The sequence below is a fragment of the Onychostoma macrolepis genome, chromosome 03 (genome assembly GCF_012432095.1).
Source record: "Onychostoma macrolepis isolate SWU-2019 chromosome 03, ASM1243209v1, whole genome shotgun sequence".
Taxonomy (NCBI): Eukaryota; Metazoa; Chordata; class Actinopteri; order Cypriniformes; family Cyprinidae; genus Onychostoma; species Onychostoma macrolepis.
Genome location: NC_081157.1, coordinates 40,388,932 through 40,407,207, shown reverse-complemented (window position 1 = coordinate 40,407,207; position 18,276 = coordinate 40,388,932). Strand labels below are relative to the sequence as shown.

General features: G+C 37.1%; 1 protein-coding gene across 6 annotated transcripts in view; it reads right to left on the bottom strand.

Moving 5' to 3' along the window:
* The window catches only part of gjc1 (gap junction protein gamma 1), a 33,247-nt gene extending 21,180 nt beyond the window's left edge, over positions 1-12,067 (bottom strand). Inside the window, exons 1-4 of one of the 6 annotated variants that reach the window (XR_009270059.1) lie at positions 11,237-11,867; positions 5,167-5,277; positions 1,747-1,791; positions 751-1,565 (exon numbers count right to left, since the gene is read on the bottom strand). The gene's annotated coding sequence lies outside the window, so the exon portion shown is untranslated. Of the gene's footprint in view, positions 1-750; positions 1,566-1,746; positions 1,792-5,166; positions 5,278-11,236; positions 11,868-11,891 lie in introns of those variants that run through there. The other 5 variants (XM_058769833.1, XM_058769832.1, XM_058769834.1 and 2 more) reach the window with 5 other exon arrangements.
* Between the last annotated feature and the right edge of the window lie 6,209 nt (positions 12,068-18,276).

Here is an 18,276-nt window from a genome sequence, read left to right as displayed (position 1 = left end):
TCCCTCTTCCCTTATTCATCCGTTCATCTGCGCCTGTGTGTCACTGTTAACTTCATCCATCCTCATCCTCCTGCCTTCACCATCTTTTCCATCAAACAGGATTTTTGGGGGTTATGCAAAGCATGTTTGCTGGACTGGTAGCTTCTCAACTGAAGTGTGTAAATCAAATTATAGACACTACACTTTCCCCGAAACCCTGCGATTATGAGCCCTTCACCCACTTTTCAAGACCAGTTTCCTACTGTTTCATGACAGACATCTATTGATGATACAGCGAATGACCAGTGTAAGCACATCTCAAGAAGGTGGGCAGTTCAGCAAAAAATATGAATTGATGAACGAGTAAGAGAAAAGAGATTGCAACAAAACAAAAGTTCAGACAAAAGCCACTCAAAATGATATCCCCATTACACTGTGAGAGCCAACATAATTCATTCATCTTTAGCAGGTTTATATACACTGCTGTTCGAAGGTTTAGGGTCTTGGGATATTTTAATGTTTTTGAAATAAGTACTCACCAAGGCTGCATTTTATTTGATAAAAATACAGTAAACATTGTAAAATATTATACATTTAAACAACCATTTTCTGTTTTAACGTTTTTACATGTAATTTATTCTTGATGCAAAACTGAATATTCAGCAGCATTACTCCAGTCTTCAGTGTCACATGATCCTTCAGAAATCATTATGATATGCTGCTCAAGAAACTTTATTACGACCCAAATTAAAACTAGTTGCGCTGCTTAATATTTTTGTGAAAACTGATGTTTTTCAGGATTCTTTACTGACTCAGAAATCTGACTATTGTAATTCACTATAATGCTACTAGTCAAGTGAAAAGTCAATCTGTTGTTCATCCTCACCAAAGGCTATTTTTACTTGCATGTGGCACTTAGGATGTGTTCATTTCAGACCCTGCTCACGTCCTTCATCTTCATCATCCTATCTCACCCTAGACGTCTATTATCATCTGCTGCTCCACCCTGACCTCCTTTCTGCCTCTCCGATCATTATCCGGCCACTTTAGACATATACTGTAGTCTCATCAACTAGGAAGAACAGTTCATGAATACATACAGTATATGTGCCTCCAACTTAAAAATGGGTTAACTGTGGGATTTTAATTCTTATACATGCAAGTATACAGTATATATATGCACAAACTCAGGTGTTGCTACTGGAGAAAATGGTTCATGATGCAAATAGACAAGGATCAAGAACACACACAAACACTTACAGAGATCATGGTATTGATTGCTTTCATTTCTGGAGCTTTTGTCTTTATTAGGCTGCTGTTAAATTGATGAGAATCAAAGCGATAATCGTTACTGGTTACACAAACACACTTAAATACACACACTGCTACACAAGCTGGTGGCTCCAATTTGGAAAGCCCAATGTTTGAAAGTATTAATATGGTAAATATAATAATTAATACAACATAATCCTCTTGTAATGATACACATGCAAGCATTTGACATTATGTTTATGATCCATCATCTCCTAATTACAGATTTAGAATAAATTGCACAATACTGCCCAAGTACGTGTGTTCAGAGCCCACTGCATGGATTAAAAGGATGAGATCATTATTTTTTCAGATTGCAACATCATGCCTTTATATTACGCATAAAGAATGACGTAAGCAAACATTGTTTAAATGATCCGTAAAAACGAATTGAGCTTTTGGTCTGCAAGTGTAAATGAGGAAGGTTATGAACTGCACCGTAAAATTGTTACTGACCTGAGAAGCCATTTCTGTCACCCCATGAGTTTTTGACCAACGGGGCTGATGAGACAGAACAAAAAAAAAAATGTTGCTGTAGTCAGTCAACAAGCTATTACATCAATTTATTATATAAATATGTATATTAAAATGTGGCCAGAAAAACATGCAAGGACAGCAGTGTGATAAAGATGAATTTTAATGATTTTGTGAATGTGTATCTTTAACAGAAATTTGGGGTCTGCAAATTGTTTCTTCAGCACGGATGCATTAAATTGATTAAAAGTGACAGTAAAGACATTCATAAGATTTAGCTATATTTCAAATAAATACTGTTCTTTAGAACTTTCTATTTATCAAAAAAAAAAAGTCCTGAAACAAATCACAGTTTCCACAAAAATATTAAGCAGCACAGCTTTTTTCAACATTAATGAGAAGAAATGTTTCTTGAGCAGCAAAACATCATATCAGAATGATTTTTGAAGGATCATGTGACACTGAAGACTGGAGTAATAATGCTGAAAATTCAGCTTTGATCACAGGAATAAGTTACAATTCAAAATACAGTATATTACAATAGAAAACAAATTGTCATAATATTTTACAATGTCATCAAATCAATACAGCTTTGGTGAGCACGAGAGACTTTTCAAAAACATTAAAAAATGTTACTGACCTAAAACAAATTAAATGAGTAATTAATTTGACTGATTCAATGCAATAACTTCTAGGTCTTTTTGGAGTGATGCAATAAAATAAATGGCTAAAAAGAGTTATTTGTTTATAAATCAGCACAATATTTTTGTATGCAGTAAAGACATGTTTCTTATTGACTTAGACTGCAAACACACAAACTGGGTAATATCTTGTTTCCTTTGTCGTGGAGTAGCACTGCCGCTGAATAGCGATGCAGGAAACAATGCTGTATTTATACACACACACACACACACACACACACACATAATTAATCAACACACACAGGGAGTGAATTAACTCAGGGGAACTGTGAATATTACCTCAGCTCACCTCATTATCTCTCTTCTTTTACTCACTCATGGACTCTCTTGCTTCTACTTGTCACCCATGCTTTTGTTGTTTAGCCTGCCTATTCATTTCTTCATTCCAGTATTTCTACACCTGGTATTAACATCTGTCTCAGTTGATCAGATCACAAGTGATCAGCCGAAACAGATTTAATTTACATTTAAAACAACATGCATCTCAAATGCACCTCTGATGTAGCTAGCAGAGTATGAAACCTCTGTTTCTGAGCAGTGATTACATTACGTGCTATGCAGGAGGTGGCACTAAAGCTATAAACAGGCCTGTGTTTGCCAGTTCACGATGGAGTAAAGATTTAGTGAGGGTCCACAACCACGGCTTTGCTTTGAAGGCAAATTCAGCAAGACCACACTATGTTTGACAATTTATTCTGCCCTGCAGACTTAAAATAATAATAATAATAATAAATTCTCCACTGGACCTTGTGCATAAATGTGGCCAAAAACCTGATATTCTAAACACATTGTTGGAAATATTTGCCCTTGCACGTCAACACTAATATATACACAGCTTGGCCCTAAAACATCTTTCAAACAGATGTAAACAGTAGAGCTACACATGGCTGATGCCTTGACCTCAAGCTGTAGTCGCTGCTCTAAAACACAGCACCATTATTGGTGACGACATCTTCTAGTAGGTACTGCAGGAAAGCCCCCCGTTGTACTAACTGCAGGAAAGAGCAAGTCAGGTTTCTGACGTTCCTCTACACTTTTGTGAGGTAAACGATATGGAGCACATAAAATCCCAAATCCGTAGACTCCACAGATTTAACGCTTAATAACATGAATTATGTATAAACTTAGTGTGCCATCTTGCACCTTGACTACTAAAGCAATTCCTCAGCTGAAGCATATTAGTGCAGCATCTGCTTGTTATGCGACATATTAACGCTTGCATGTGCTCTACCGCACCTTCCTCTCAACTGTGTCTAAAAGCTGATTCTTGCTCTAAAGCTTCTTATGCTGAAGTATCCGTCACTGGTGTTTAATATTCAAATTGCATAAATCCATTTTTATGCTTCGCAAAATGAATAAAAACATTGTCATTTTGACCTGTCGGAGCTTCCTCTTCTCAGGTGCAAAAGCTTCCAAGAACACTGCAAAAAATTATTTTCTTATTCATTTTGCCTTGTTTTCCCATACAAACATTAAAATAAATTTCAAACATACGCTGTAAAAAATTGTGAAGTTGTGAATAAAACAAACAAAGCTTATTGGAGTGTGTTGTAAAGAAAATACAATTTCAGTCTTTCTATTTCAATGAATAATTACCTTCGTACACCTGTAGGAAAAACGACCAAAAATCAGATTCAACCTCAAAACAAAAAAGAATAAATCCCATACCCACACTTGCATATGTATCAAAATATGAATTTATTCACTCGTAACGTTTCTGTCCATGACCTTCCTCAGGCATATGTCTGCAACACTGTGCAGATAGTGTGGAGGATTTAAAGTTGTTTCAGAGAAACCCCAAAATATTTTTGGTGTAGATTTAGAGAAGCAAAATTACTTATTCAATTTTTATACTTAAAATAAGAAACAATATCTGCCAGAGGTGACAAAAATAAACTTTTTTTTTTTTTGTACTGCACCTGATATGGTTAATTTTTTCTTAAGTATGAAGTCCCTTAATTATTATAATTATTATTTTTTTTTTAAACAAGACTTAAGTTATTTCATATCTCAAGTGAACGTATCTTCATTCAAGATACATTTAAGTTAAAGATACTTTCATTTAGAGATTTGTACTGAAAAACAAGACAAAAATACTGAGTAAGAAAATAATTTTTGCAGTGAAAGGATGAAGAGAAAAGAAGGAACATAACAGTACCGCGAAGTGAGAAACAGCTTAGAATGAGTAAAGGAGAAATATTGTAGTCTCCATGGAAACGATGACTTGCCAAAGAGGGATTTCTCCCAAATCTGAGCTTTAAGCCTTTGATCAAGGTGTGTGCGAGAATGTGTGTCTGTGAATGTGTTTGAGAGAGAGCGAGCGCTGCAGCTATGTGTTCCTCCACTGGTGACTCACAATGCCATATACCTGCAGATGATCCCACAGTAAATGAAAACCATGTCTGAATAAAAACTGAGATTAGACTCGAACAATGGAACTCCATTTCCACGGACACAATCATTCCCAAAGGCAAACAATGCAATTCCATTACAGTTTAGAGCGCATTAAATCCTAGGAAAATTCAGCTGTTGGCCTGAAGAAAAACATTTACAGGAATTGCCCTCTATGCTGCAATAAATCCTCTGGCAAATGTTTTCTTTTTTTCTCTTTCCTCTTTACCTTACACACTCTTGCAGCATAAACACTCCAGTAAACCAACAATGTTTGTAAGTAAGAGAAACTCCATGGAATACGTCTCACCTCATATTCTATTTTTAAAGGCCGAGTTAAAGGTTGTTTGTCTGAGGGGCACTTGTCCTGTTTCCTCTACTTCTGTCCATCTTTCCTTTTCCCTCATTATTCTGGTCTTGCCTTAGGAAGAAACCAAGAAAAAAAGTGACAACATAAGGGGAGACATTATAAATACATCAAGCTATTTAAAACTAAAGAGAGATTTAAGGTTCAAGGACAGAGGGGACCAAAATGAAAGAGAAGGCCAGGGAGGAAGAGCCGCAGTGCAGACGCAAAGATGCTGGGTTAGCGTTAGCACGCTAGCATATGCGTCGCCGGCGGGCTTTTTCCTCGTCTGGAGCACATGGTGGCCCTGCGCTCTGATTGGCTCGGTCCTTGTGGCCATGGAAACCCAGCCATGGGTGAACGATACCCCCTCTGAACATGACTTGGGGAAAAGACAGGAAACAAGGACATCTCTCTCTCTCACACACACACATTCAGTCTAATACTTTCTGACCTGTGTTGGAGGACTCATGTTTCGTGTTGATGATGTAACCAAGGGGTCTGTCACTGCGCTCATGGCAGGATCACTGAGGGAGAGTTAGAGGTGAACGGAAAGGAGAAACAGATCACACGGAAATGAAAAAAAGTGCAAGAGCAGCTTGTTTTTCTGACTCCTTTCTTGTACTTTGTTCTTGATTTACTGTTGTTGTCAAAGGAAAGTGTTGAGCTAGAAGAGACAGCCTCACTGAAATGCTAAACAAAACAATACTTTTCTTTTAGACATGTTTTGTTTTTTATAATTTTTTGTCATAAACATCCACTCAGTCAGATGTAAATTCAATAACAGAGAGATTCAATAAGTAATCTGTTAATGATCTGATTCAAAAAATTTTTTTGTCTGATTCAGCAACAGGACCAAAACAAGGGAGTCATTTATTAATGAATCGTTGGTCATGTTGGGATTTTTTTTCTTTTTCTGCTCTTGCAGCCAGCAAAGACAACCCAACAAAAAACGTTTGTCGTCTGTTTTCCGTCTTTGACAATTTTGTCTTTTTTCTACTGGCACAGTAGGACCAGCAATTCAGATTTATATTAGCCATGTCATTTTCCACTGGCCTCAACATAAAGAAATATACATATTTAATTAATTTGTGTGTAAAATTTTAGATTAGCATTTATAATTTCACACTTGCAAGTTCATTAGTTTTATATTAACATTTATTATAATATTTACTAAACATTTTTGTATTATAATAAAAATGATTAAAATATAAAATATTTATTATTAAAAACAAAAAATACGGGGAGGCAGAATTTGCTAATGTGCCAAGTTTGCAAGGCACCAAAATGCAAGTAAATGATAATAGCTAGATAGCATTTGCCTAAAAGGGCAGATTATAGCTCTGGGCCAGTGGCCATCCTTTTTGTTGAGCCCTCATCGTACAGTTTCATGGGCCAGTTTTCACCATCATATTCAATTCAGGTGTAACACTAACAAAAGAAAGCCAGGGCTTCAGATTCTGGGGAAACACTTTGGGATACATCAAATTGTCACTTTAACTGCAAAACGTCCTGTTTGTTGTGCCTCCAATTGGGCATGAGATCTACACCTCTGCTCTACACTCCCAGGCAAGAGAGTACGAAATGGAGCCCAGAGTCTTCAACCTAATAAATGTCCTTAGTGTTTCTGTTTTCCTCTGTCTGTCTCTGACAGGACCCAGACCTGGCTGGGTCAACAGAGCCCATGCACTTGTCTTTGACACAGGTTATGTGTCAGCACAGAGACTTGTGCATGAGAAAGAGAAAGTTTTGAAAAAGATGATGTTGGGCAGGCCATGAGAGGGAAGGCTGTAAATCAGGATGGCTTGTGTGTGTGTGTGTGTGTGTGTGTGTGTTTGTTTTATGTGGCCTCTGTTGTCTCCGTGTGTCCTGTCTTTGCAGTCATCTCTCGCTGTCACAAAGCATTAATGCTGACTGCAGATTTACTCACTCAGCCACAGAAGCTGAGAACGCACGCTCACGTGTGTGTCTGTGTGTGTTTGGATGGCAAAGGTTCACTTCAGTACTGAGCGGTGTGGAAGAAAAAAAACACATAAGACTCCTTCCCACTGGGAATGTCACTGAGGATCTATAACCACACACACACACACAAAAAACATGCTGTGTGCATCACACAGAATGATGGAGTCATTATGAATCATCATGATGATAAGGACAGCACTCCTTTGTACAAAACACACAAGTACACACACAAAAACTATCATAATACATCATTACAGACTCTGTATGGGTGAGGTTTTGCTTAGACGGTGGTTGCCAAACGTTAAAAATCTATCATTCAATGTTTGCCACCATTAATTTGAATCTCCATATGGATAACAGATTGACAGACTTTGTAACAGACTTACGGAGAGGCTTCAGAGCCTCCCCACTTATCTGATGCTGCCTCGATCTGGGTGGTCAAAACTGGCCTTGACCAGCTGGAACGAAGCAGTCTGTTTTGTCTCTTTATGTGTGTGTGTGTATGTTCACATTAGAAAGCTGTACACAGGCCAGGTTCCTCAGATCAGGCTCCTGGACTTCAGAGTGCATGAGCGTGTGTGTAATTGCATGCCAGACAGAATGTGCTCCTCATCGCTCTTTCACCCAGGCGAAGCGCAATTTCCATTCCTTTCTTTACCATTTTCTTTCTGCCATTAAGTCCAAATGTCTACTGTGTGTGTATGTAATAAGTCACATAGAAACATTGTTGTATGCATCACACACTGATATGCCTAAAAGACTTGAAATGAAAGAGGTCTAATAGAAAACGAAGAACAGAAAATATGGGTGTGCGCGTGAAAGAGGGGGTCTTGACATGCCATCGTGTCTGTATGCATATCACATATATCCTATATAATATAATTATTAATATTCATACTAGATTGATTATTTATAGATTATCCTTTAAATGATCATCTTAAATAATTACTATATTAATGAGAATAAAAAGTAAATTTAATAAACAGGTTTTTCTTAAAATTAAATAAATTTCGACACCATAATAAATATTAAAATACTTTGTTTATTGCACTCTTTGTTTATATCTTCAGGGGTCCGTTCTTTGTACCTCGCTTAATACATCTGAGATGATTTGAAAGATGCCAGATCTTTAATCGTGATGACTGATCTCTGGCTAATTTGGTTCTTCAGTTCAAACAAATTTGCGGACTTGATTAAAATATCTGGATTAAGTTGTCTAAAATTATTGCACGTTCAACCGAATGGGGCCGATGTATCGATACTCGAAACCACGATCAGCAATGCAGTGATTGGTTGGCGGCAAGACAGCAACGTAATAACATCATACAATTAAAAAAAGACACCTGATGAAAAACTTGACACATTTCTGGACTTTTATAAGGAAACAGTCAAGCGATTAAAACTACATAAATGGTACCATAGATAAATTAAATGTGCACTGTTTTTATTTCATTTAAAAAGAAAAAAAAAAAAAAAAAAAAAAAAAGTACATAATTTCCAATTATTTACATTCACGATTTCTAGTATTTGTACAGGCTTTACTTTTTTATTTCAATGTTGTAATTAGCAATTCATTTAATTTAATCTTTGAAACGGATTTGTTAGTTGACAACATTAATTAAAGTTTCTTAAGAGTCAAGATCAAGTTATCTGTGCCCCATCAAGCCACTGCCATAATATCTGTCACCATCACTGATCTATATCTATATCTATATATCTCTATTACAGATCAGTGGTCACCACTCAAATTAATGCACGACACAGATGAACTGTATGTGTGTAAGACTCCAATACAATTATACAGTAATTATTTTTTATCATGAATAAATATTTCAATGAGTAAAACTGGCTGTGTCTATAGTATTATAGACTACACAACATTATTATATTATTTTTCAATACATTTTTCAATTATTATTATTTTAAATTACTGTCCCTGTATCAGTAGTGTACACTTCTGATAACGTAGCAGTGGCTGGGACAGATTTTAAGGATCAATTCTGCTTAAAAAGATGTGATCTAATCCTGTTTACATGAAATAAGCCTGCTCCCGAGCAGGTTTAAGATGACGGACCTGTTGCTATGACAGCAACTCCGGAATGAGCTTCGAAGAACCAAACAATCCAAGATCAAACGAAATCGTCAACAATCAAATCCAGCTAACTGAGTTAGCGACGTATGAAGAACGGACCCCAGTTTTAAACCTGCAATTAAACTTGCAATTTTAACATTTTCATTGGGTTGGGTAAAAGGATAAAAAAAAATCTATATACAAAAGATAACTGAAAATAAAATTAATTAAGGCATGGAAAAAATAGTAGTTAATACGACATATCTAAAATATATATATTTTTAATTTAAATATAATATTTTTATATTTATTTTATTTTATTTTATACACCAATAAATTAATATATATATTTTCATATAAATAAGAAAATCTGACACATTTAAGCACCAGAAGTAAAACAATGAACCAAATACTTTTTAATAAATTATGATTTTTTCAAAACTCAGCCACCTTTAACATGGCGTTATTAAAGTCTGCAAGCCCATCAGAGCTATAAATCCATCACTGGGCAAATCAGCTTGACCAGTTTTCAAGATTATTTAAAGCAATTGGTCATTGTAATTTTAAACAGGATGTATTTGAGAAATCCAGACATATAAGGCATCTACATAGCAACTTCGCAAAAGAAGAGAAAGTACGCAGAACAAAGGCACAGGCATCCTTGGAGTGAATGCGTGATTAAAAAAATGAAAAAGTATCTACAGCTTACATTTGACTATTTCAGTATCTCTCTACAGCTTAAAGACATCAGGTCAAAACACCTGGAATGTTTTTGATGGTTTTAAGATGACTGATTGGGTTGGAGTTTGCTTGAGTGTCTGACATATTACAGTCTGATATGAATTTTTAAAATTGCACAATCCTATTACCAATTTTTTTTATTATTTTTATATCACAGTACAAAAAAATGTTACACAAATGCTAGAAAACGGTAGTAGAAACACTCTGTGCCTCTACGAATCACCACCTCACCTCTGCTAATGAAACACTTTATGCTCTAATATCAGCTAATTGCTTTAATCAGATGTTTTGGTGCATAACTGTGACAAATACCTGCAAGGCTTGTTGCTGTGGAGCAGTGAGCCGAACAGATACAGTACATTTAACTGGAAAACATGGTGTCCGCTTAGCAGACATTAAACAGACAGACTTGGACCAGACACTGAATAAAAATAGCTGGACACTAACAGTATGAAAGCAATAAAAAAAAAAAAAAAAAATTTAACTGCCAATCCCAAGACAATTGCAAGAACAAACCTCTCTAAAACAAATATGCTTTTATGGACATTAGCTGATCACAGTGTAGCTATAATCTGACAATAGTGAGGGAGGGACTTTCCTGGAGATCTCTGCTATTTTGAGGGTGACTTTAACAAGTAGGCTATCTTCTGCTTTCAATCATAACTTTTTTTCAGCTGTTTTTATGCTTATCCGTAATAATAAAAAAAAAAAGAAAAAGAAAGAAGAGGAGAAAAAAAAAATAGGAAAAAATATATTGTCTTATTAACTACTTGGTAGAAGAGTTGAACAACATTAAGGTTAGTGATCAATACATAAATCACGAATGCTACAAACACGTTAGGTTCACAACGGAACCCAAGAAAACATTTACTAAAAGCTAACCTAAACCCTCAATGTCAGCTTTGCCTGGTTAAAACCAAACAAAAGCAATGCGAGCAGAAAATGTGAAGTCTTTAACGACATTTTGTTTCTGTCAGCAAAACAAGCTGAACCAAACCCGTGGATAAAAGTGTCATTAATTGCGCTCCTGCGCGCGATAGCGTCTTACAGTTGTAACCACACTATCAATGCGCTGCTTTTTACACAAGAGCACATGTAATTGTATTACATTTTAAGTATTAAGTATCTAATTGATTGACACTCATTATAACCTCGCCAAAATACGAGATCAAAATACGGTAACGCGCTCCAGTTGTGTCATCCACGTGCTGTTTCTCCACACAAAATATCTTGTTAGTAAAACAGAAATATGACTCTTACCGCTCTGCGAGTCTGTGATGATTATTTAAAGGAGAAGGATGCCCGGTCAAATGACGGAAGGTCCCAGAGTCTTAATCGCTGCCCAAGTCCTCCGTTAACGGACTCGCCTCCGCCTCTGTCTCGTCTTCGCTGAAGACTTCACGAGACCTCAGCGCGCGACTCAAATCGTCCGATTTTAACATGCTGCTCGGTAACAAATGCTGTTTTATTGCGAGTGTTGTTGATGTTGCCTTGCAGTCTGTCGCTCTGTTAATAAACTCAGCTGGATAAATGCGGTCATTACGAAGAAACGCTCAAACACTCGCCGCGGAATTCATTCTCGCGCATCTGGCGCGAGCTCGTCTCGTGCCCCTATTTACCTGGCGAAATATTCTCGCGCGCTTGCGGTGCCGTTTTCAATCGAGCGCCTGAAGTCACCCGTTATAGCGAACACGTGCGAACCTGCCATCCTACTATCTGTCAACAATAAATGACTGCGATTTCAAGCCGTGTCCGCGTCTCCGTCCTAGTGGGGAGACTGGGATACAATGACTGCTTCCGCGGCTCACCCACGCGACTTTTTTGCTTGTTTGTCATGGTGAAAGGCGAAAGTGCACGACCTTGTCTGAGGGATGCTACACTGAAGGGGAAGCCTGACGGATGCTTGCTCACTGACCAGAGGAATTTCTGACGCTCACAAAAGGCGAAGGATGATTGACTTGCGAGCGAGCTCGCTCTCATGCATGGTTTTCTTTGGACATAAAAAGCCATTCTTCTAACCCAGTGGTTCCCAACCCTGGACCTGGAGGCACACCAACACTGCACGTTTTTTCATGTCTCCTGAATCAAACACACCTGATTCAGCTCATTAGTAGAAACTCCAAGACCTGAAATTGGTGTCAGTCACACTCTTAAAAATAAAGGTGCTTAAAAGGTTCTTCACAGCGATGCCATCGAAGAACCATGTTTGGTTCCACAAAGAACCATTCAGTCAAAGGTTCTTTAAAGAGACATTTATTTCTTACCTTTTTATAATCTGAAGAACCTTCTTTCGCCACAAAGAACCTTTTGTGAAACCGAAAGGTTCTTCAGATGTTAAAGGTTTTTTTATGGAACCATTTAGACAACAAAGGTTCTTCAAATGCAGCGTCTATGGGAGGGATGGAAATTTTTTATATATACTTTTTTTTTTTTTGAAAGTTGTGAAAACACTATCATACAGTGTTGTTTGCTATTTCAGCAAATGGGAATGCAAAAAATATATACTTGTGATACTCTCCCATTCACTGCTCTTGAAGTTAACCCAACTATGACGACTTCCGCTGAGAAACCCAAAAATGTGAAAAAGGTCCATTTGATTGGGTTTTCACCTCTAAACAAAAAAACCCCAAAATTTAATTTAGTTTTTACGATAGCTTCCTACACTCACTTATTGGAGAATGTGCAGTTTATTAAAGCTGAAGTCTTATTCACATCTTCCCTTCAACTTAATTAAGCCAGACTTCTAATACCTGCCCAGCCCTGTACCCTCTTACAAAATTTGAGTTGATGGTTCTTACCCTGAAACCGTGTTCCATCAGCCTAAAGTCTGAGGGAGCCATTGTAACCTCTCCATCTGCTCTCAACTCTGACATTCAGACACTCTGACAGGCGGACTGGTTCAGGTGCACAGGCTGACATCTTATACAGACAGTGACATTGGAAATGGGGTTTCCTCCTAACCAGAGGCATCGCTCTCTCTCTCTCTCTCTCTCCTTCTGTTGTCTTTGTGTTCTGTTTCTCTCTCCATTTCTCACTTGTCAAATGATGGCATGGCTTAGGCTGGTTAGGGTCCAGGAGCATGAAATAATTATGGATGCTATGGATGGCATGGATCCGATCAAACTGTTCTGATAGTTGTGACTTGGAGGTTGGGGGAAATCAGGCTCCCAAAGTTTGTGCACTCTGGGTGGTTTTGGTTTTCGGCATATGGTGCTCAAAAACAGCCTGAAGTGACACAAAGTGCTCCAATACTTCTGTTTGTCAAATCATCTCGTGGTGTCTGCCAGAAATTCCCTGGTGTCCTGTCTAACCCGAATTTCTCGCTCTAACTTGTGGGAAAGGAGAAGAAGGCGAAGTCGTCAGAGAGGCAACACTGAGCTGTCGGATCAAGATGGTGACAATGTCACATCAAATCAGTCCATTAATCAGTCAGTCAGTGTGATTGAACAAATGATCGGACAGCCACAACTCATTAGAAGAAACTTTTTATTTACCATTGTGAACACAAAACGCCAGAGTTAAGATGTAAAACTCTTTTCAGTCACATTACGATCATGATATGCTATAGTCATCATAACCCATATTTTAACAGCGTCACCTTTTCTTTTAATACCTCTAAAACGTAGGTCTGTTGCTAGCGATTCACAAAGTTGAGCAATTCCTTTCCATTGTATTTAGGATCGACTTTCCCTTTTTCCATTACTTCTAGTGTCTCTTACATAGACTGTTACTGAAAATCTGGTCTGATTTGCCATGCTATTGATGCTTCAAGAGGCTTTTTAAAAAGCTTTGGATTAATGGCAGTTTTTTTGACAAATGAGCAAACTTAAGCTTAGCTCTCAATTTCCCCTGAGATTTATCTAGCCTATTGTCAGGATCAGGAAGTCCCTATCCACTCTTCCATTCTACTGTAGAAGGTACAATTGTAGCTTAATCTCTTTCTCTTCTTTCTGACCCTGATTCATGATTCCACTCCCTGCTGGTGTCTGTGTTTATGTACTGACATCCAAAAAAGCATATATAATAGTAATCATACTATTATTTGAATATATTATATTTTCTGCATGTTTTCTCCCATTTCTACTATGATGAGTTTTATTGAATTACCATAAGTTATGAAATATACCAATTTTATACCAAATGTTACCGAACATATTACAATTTTATACAAAGAAATGTGCAAATGTTATACAAATGCAACATATGGCATATTTTACACATGCAACATAATAAGGTTTCATGAGTACAGCAAGCTACTATCTTAAGTGTTTGTTGTTGCATGTTATATTTATAAAATAGTAGGCAGTATACAGTGTATACAATGCAGCATGCAGTAAACAATATGTTGCATTCCAAACAAAGCCCATGTGTTGTTTCTTGTTTATGTGTCTCTTACATTGTTGTGAGAAACGCTGCCCTCATGTGGTGTCCTGACCTGGTTCTTTGCTGTTCTTTTGAGAGAGGGTCATGAGAAGGTTATGGTTTGAAAGTGTAATGGGATGAAGTATTATTGTGTGCCAAACATAGAAAGGTGTTAGCATTTTAGCACTTCCAGTTCCATCGTCCCAAAGTCAATACATTTTTTGAAATATTATTATTTATTGGTTAAATGCCTAAAATAAAGTCTGTGGTTTCAGTACTTTTAATCAAGCTCAAGATATTTTCACCTTTTTTTTCTATCACATAAAATACATCCGTAATACCAATTTGTGATTACTTAGGCTGTTTTGAAAGAGGTGGTTGCTAACTGGGACTACAGAGATTATCACGGACACACACACACGGACACACACACACACACACGCACACGGACACACACACGGACACACACACACACACACACACACGGACACACACACACACACACGGACACACACACACACACACACACACACACACACACACACACACACGGACACACACACACACACACACACGGACACACAAACAAACAAATCTGCTTTTTACATCCTCGTGTCTATAATCACACTCTTGCAAATTGTTCTAACTCAACCCTGCTGAAAACACATTAGAAAATGTAATGGTTTTAATGGTTATTATGGGAATTGTATTGGTTTTAATGGAAACTATAATGGTGTCTACTGGTATGTGATGGTTTCTATTGGTGGGATGTTAAATCCTATTGGTAAAATGCCCAAAACACACTACAAAAAGGAATTTTGTAATGGTTTTACTGGAAAAAGCTAATGGTTTATAATGGTATTTTAATGGAAACCATTAGAATTTCTGGGATGGTTTCTATTGGGCTTCTATTGTTTAGTTTTTTTAGCAGGGAAAGCTTAACAGTGGTGATATAATAATAGTGTAGTTTGTTTATAGTCTACATTTAGCTTTTTACTTCTGGTGATTTATTTAGGCTTCAAAATTGTGTCAGAAAATTAAACTTTTGTTGGTCACAGAGCATATTTTCTGCAATAATCCAAAAGCTAATGGAAAATTCCAATTGGGTTAATGTTGAGGAAACCAGGATGATGCTAATTTATGGGTTGGCCTACATAATGCTGCTTTTCCCCAAATCAATAAAACAAGCTCCAAAAATGACTAAAACCAAATAAAAGTAAGTAACGGTAACAGCAGCACATCATTACTGCACTTATAGTTCATATAATCATACAGGATTGGATCATAACATTGAGCAAACAATGACAGAATTGTTATTTTTTGGTTAAGTATTGTTTTAAGCAGATGCTATGAAATTCTAATACCGAGAAATATTCATTCATGAACATTTGAACCAAAACCTCGTCTAAGCAGTGAAGCACTAGACTGAAACAATACCAGCTGGGCAACAACATGCTCAAAAGAGGTCGTTTTTGATTCATTGGGATAGAGCAGAGGTGACACTTTAGTAGCCAATAAATGTACAAGACACAACAGCCAAATTATATTTAATTGGATGGAAGAAAACTTCTGGAGATCCAAGGCAAGTTGCCAGAGATAAATGTGGCTGCCTAATAGAACATGCTCAAATGCAAAATCTTATTATGGCATCAAGGTGAATGTCCATGAAGTTAGTATTTGGCTTAGACCTTAGAAATAAGCTGCATGCACATCTTTTGATGTTGTGGCGATCATGAAGTGTGTATTACAAGATTTCTGACTCATAATGCGATTGTATTATGACAGTTTTCTGACTCTGAGGCAGAATGTGTGTGTGTACATGCAGTGTGACTGTGCACAGCCCACGGCATCTGGTCTGATGGCAGCGAATGTGAAACGTGCCGAAACACACACACTAACACAGACATTCACACACAACCTTTGAAAATCGCTGCTAAATATAGAAAAAAACACACCAGTAAGCCAAGACCTTGGGAGAAGACTTTCACTCAGAATATTATTTCACCATTCATTCTGCTAGAAAGTGACCCTGGTATTCAGTCCTTTCTCTCATTATCTTTTTCCCTTGACAGGCAGGTTAGATTTTCAATAATGAGACCACCTCTGAGCTGCCTGACAATCTTAGCAGAGTAGCAAAGTACTTTCCACAGGAGCATTGCGTATTTCCGTTTGGTGAAATTAAGAAAAACCTGTTTAAAAAGGAGACATTGTGTTTCCGGACACGTTTCTGGTGACTATAGCTTTAAGTGTTGAATGAGAGCATCACTTAAAAAGCCTGTCACTCATGCTGTCACAGCCATCTCACATATTTACATCACACACACACAAACACACACGTCTTTCATGCAGGGAATCAGCAAAGTAGTCCAAACTGATTATTCGTCACCATTTTACCCACAGACACATGCATACAAACACCTAGTTTCTGAATTAAAATTATGATTCCATCTGACACACAAACTTCAGCCAGACTTTGATCAGATAAATGTCAGAAAATATAATCAATGTCAGTAAAGTTCTGAATTATATAAACATTTTTTTATGGTTTACTTATTTTTATATACTTTTGTTTTTCTAGCATTCCTTTTTATTTTAGCATTGTCGTTTATTGGATAGTTTATTAAAAAAAAAAAAAAAATTCCCTTACTCTCATGTTGACATATGATGTTCTTATTTATTTATTTATTTTTAAATGCAATCCTTTAAATGTTAATCTGGCACCTGGAGCTAATTTCCTAAATTATATGACAAACCATATTTAACTGGCAGCTTTCCTCCAATGTTCACGGAGATTGCAAGATGGTGGGCTGCTTTAAGGTAACTCAAACGCTGTGACAGGAGGTGGTCCAGATGAAAGCCAAAGGGATGAACCTTTCAGCCACTGCAAGAGAAGTTCCAGATCTGTGATTTCTCCAATATTGCAGGTTTACAAGGACACCAATTTATTCAAGTCCCCCAAAAAGGCTGGTTGTCCACAAAAGACAAATGTACGAGAGGACATGATAATGTAGAGACTCTCATTGGGGAAGCCCAGGTGTGTAAAGAAGTCAGTGAAAGGTAGAGGAGGATGTCATTGTTTGAGGGATGTTTTCTTCAGCAGGAGTTGGGCCTCTTCAACAGATACATGGCAGGTGAATGCAAATGTTTATTGTAACCTCTTTCAGCAACATGCAGTACTTTCCCTCCGAAATTTTTGTTGTAATCTTTCATGCTACAATGGTTACTTTTTTTTTTTTTTTAAATCTGTGTTTTCCACAAAATAAAGGTTTTTGTTTAAATGCCTTGGATATTTTGTCAAACCTGTTAGTAGTACAGTGGCATACCTACAGCTAATATATTTTGAATAAAGGTTAAATATTTACAGCTTGTTTTCTAATTTGGATCTCCACTGTGTGTATGTATTTTATAATGGGGTAGTTTATTCAAAAATGATCATGTATAAATTTCTTACATTTTTTTCTACTTTACTCCTATATTTATTAGTTTCTGGTTTAGGTTACATTGTTAAATTCAGAACTAAAGTTCATTTAATACGAATGCTTTTATTTTTTTAAGAAAAGGGCACGCCAACAAACAAAAAAAGACATCCGTGACATTCACCAAAATGTCAGACTTGTGTCTGTTGAATGGCCTTCACTCATGTCAACTTTCCTTATCTCTGCTTCTGCAGTGTCTATTATACGGATCTGTTTTTACCTGTATGCATGCAGACGTGTGTCTCCTGCCCTTTGCATGTTCTTTATTTTTATTCTGTATTCAGCGAATGTTCTCGAAGTTTCCCCTGCTTTGAATATTCTCTTCCAAAGTTTGAGCATACTTTCATACTGCATATCAAAACCATCTTCTCCTTCACATCAAAGAGTCCTCAAGCCTTGAGAAGTACAATGGCTATCACCTTCAGCAATATCATAAAGAATACATCCATAATGTCCTCAAAC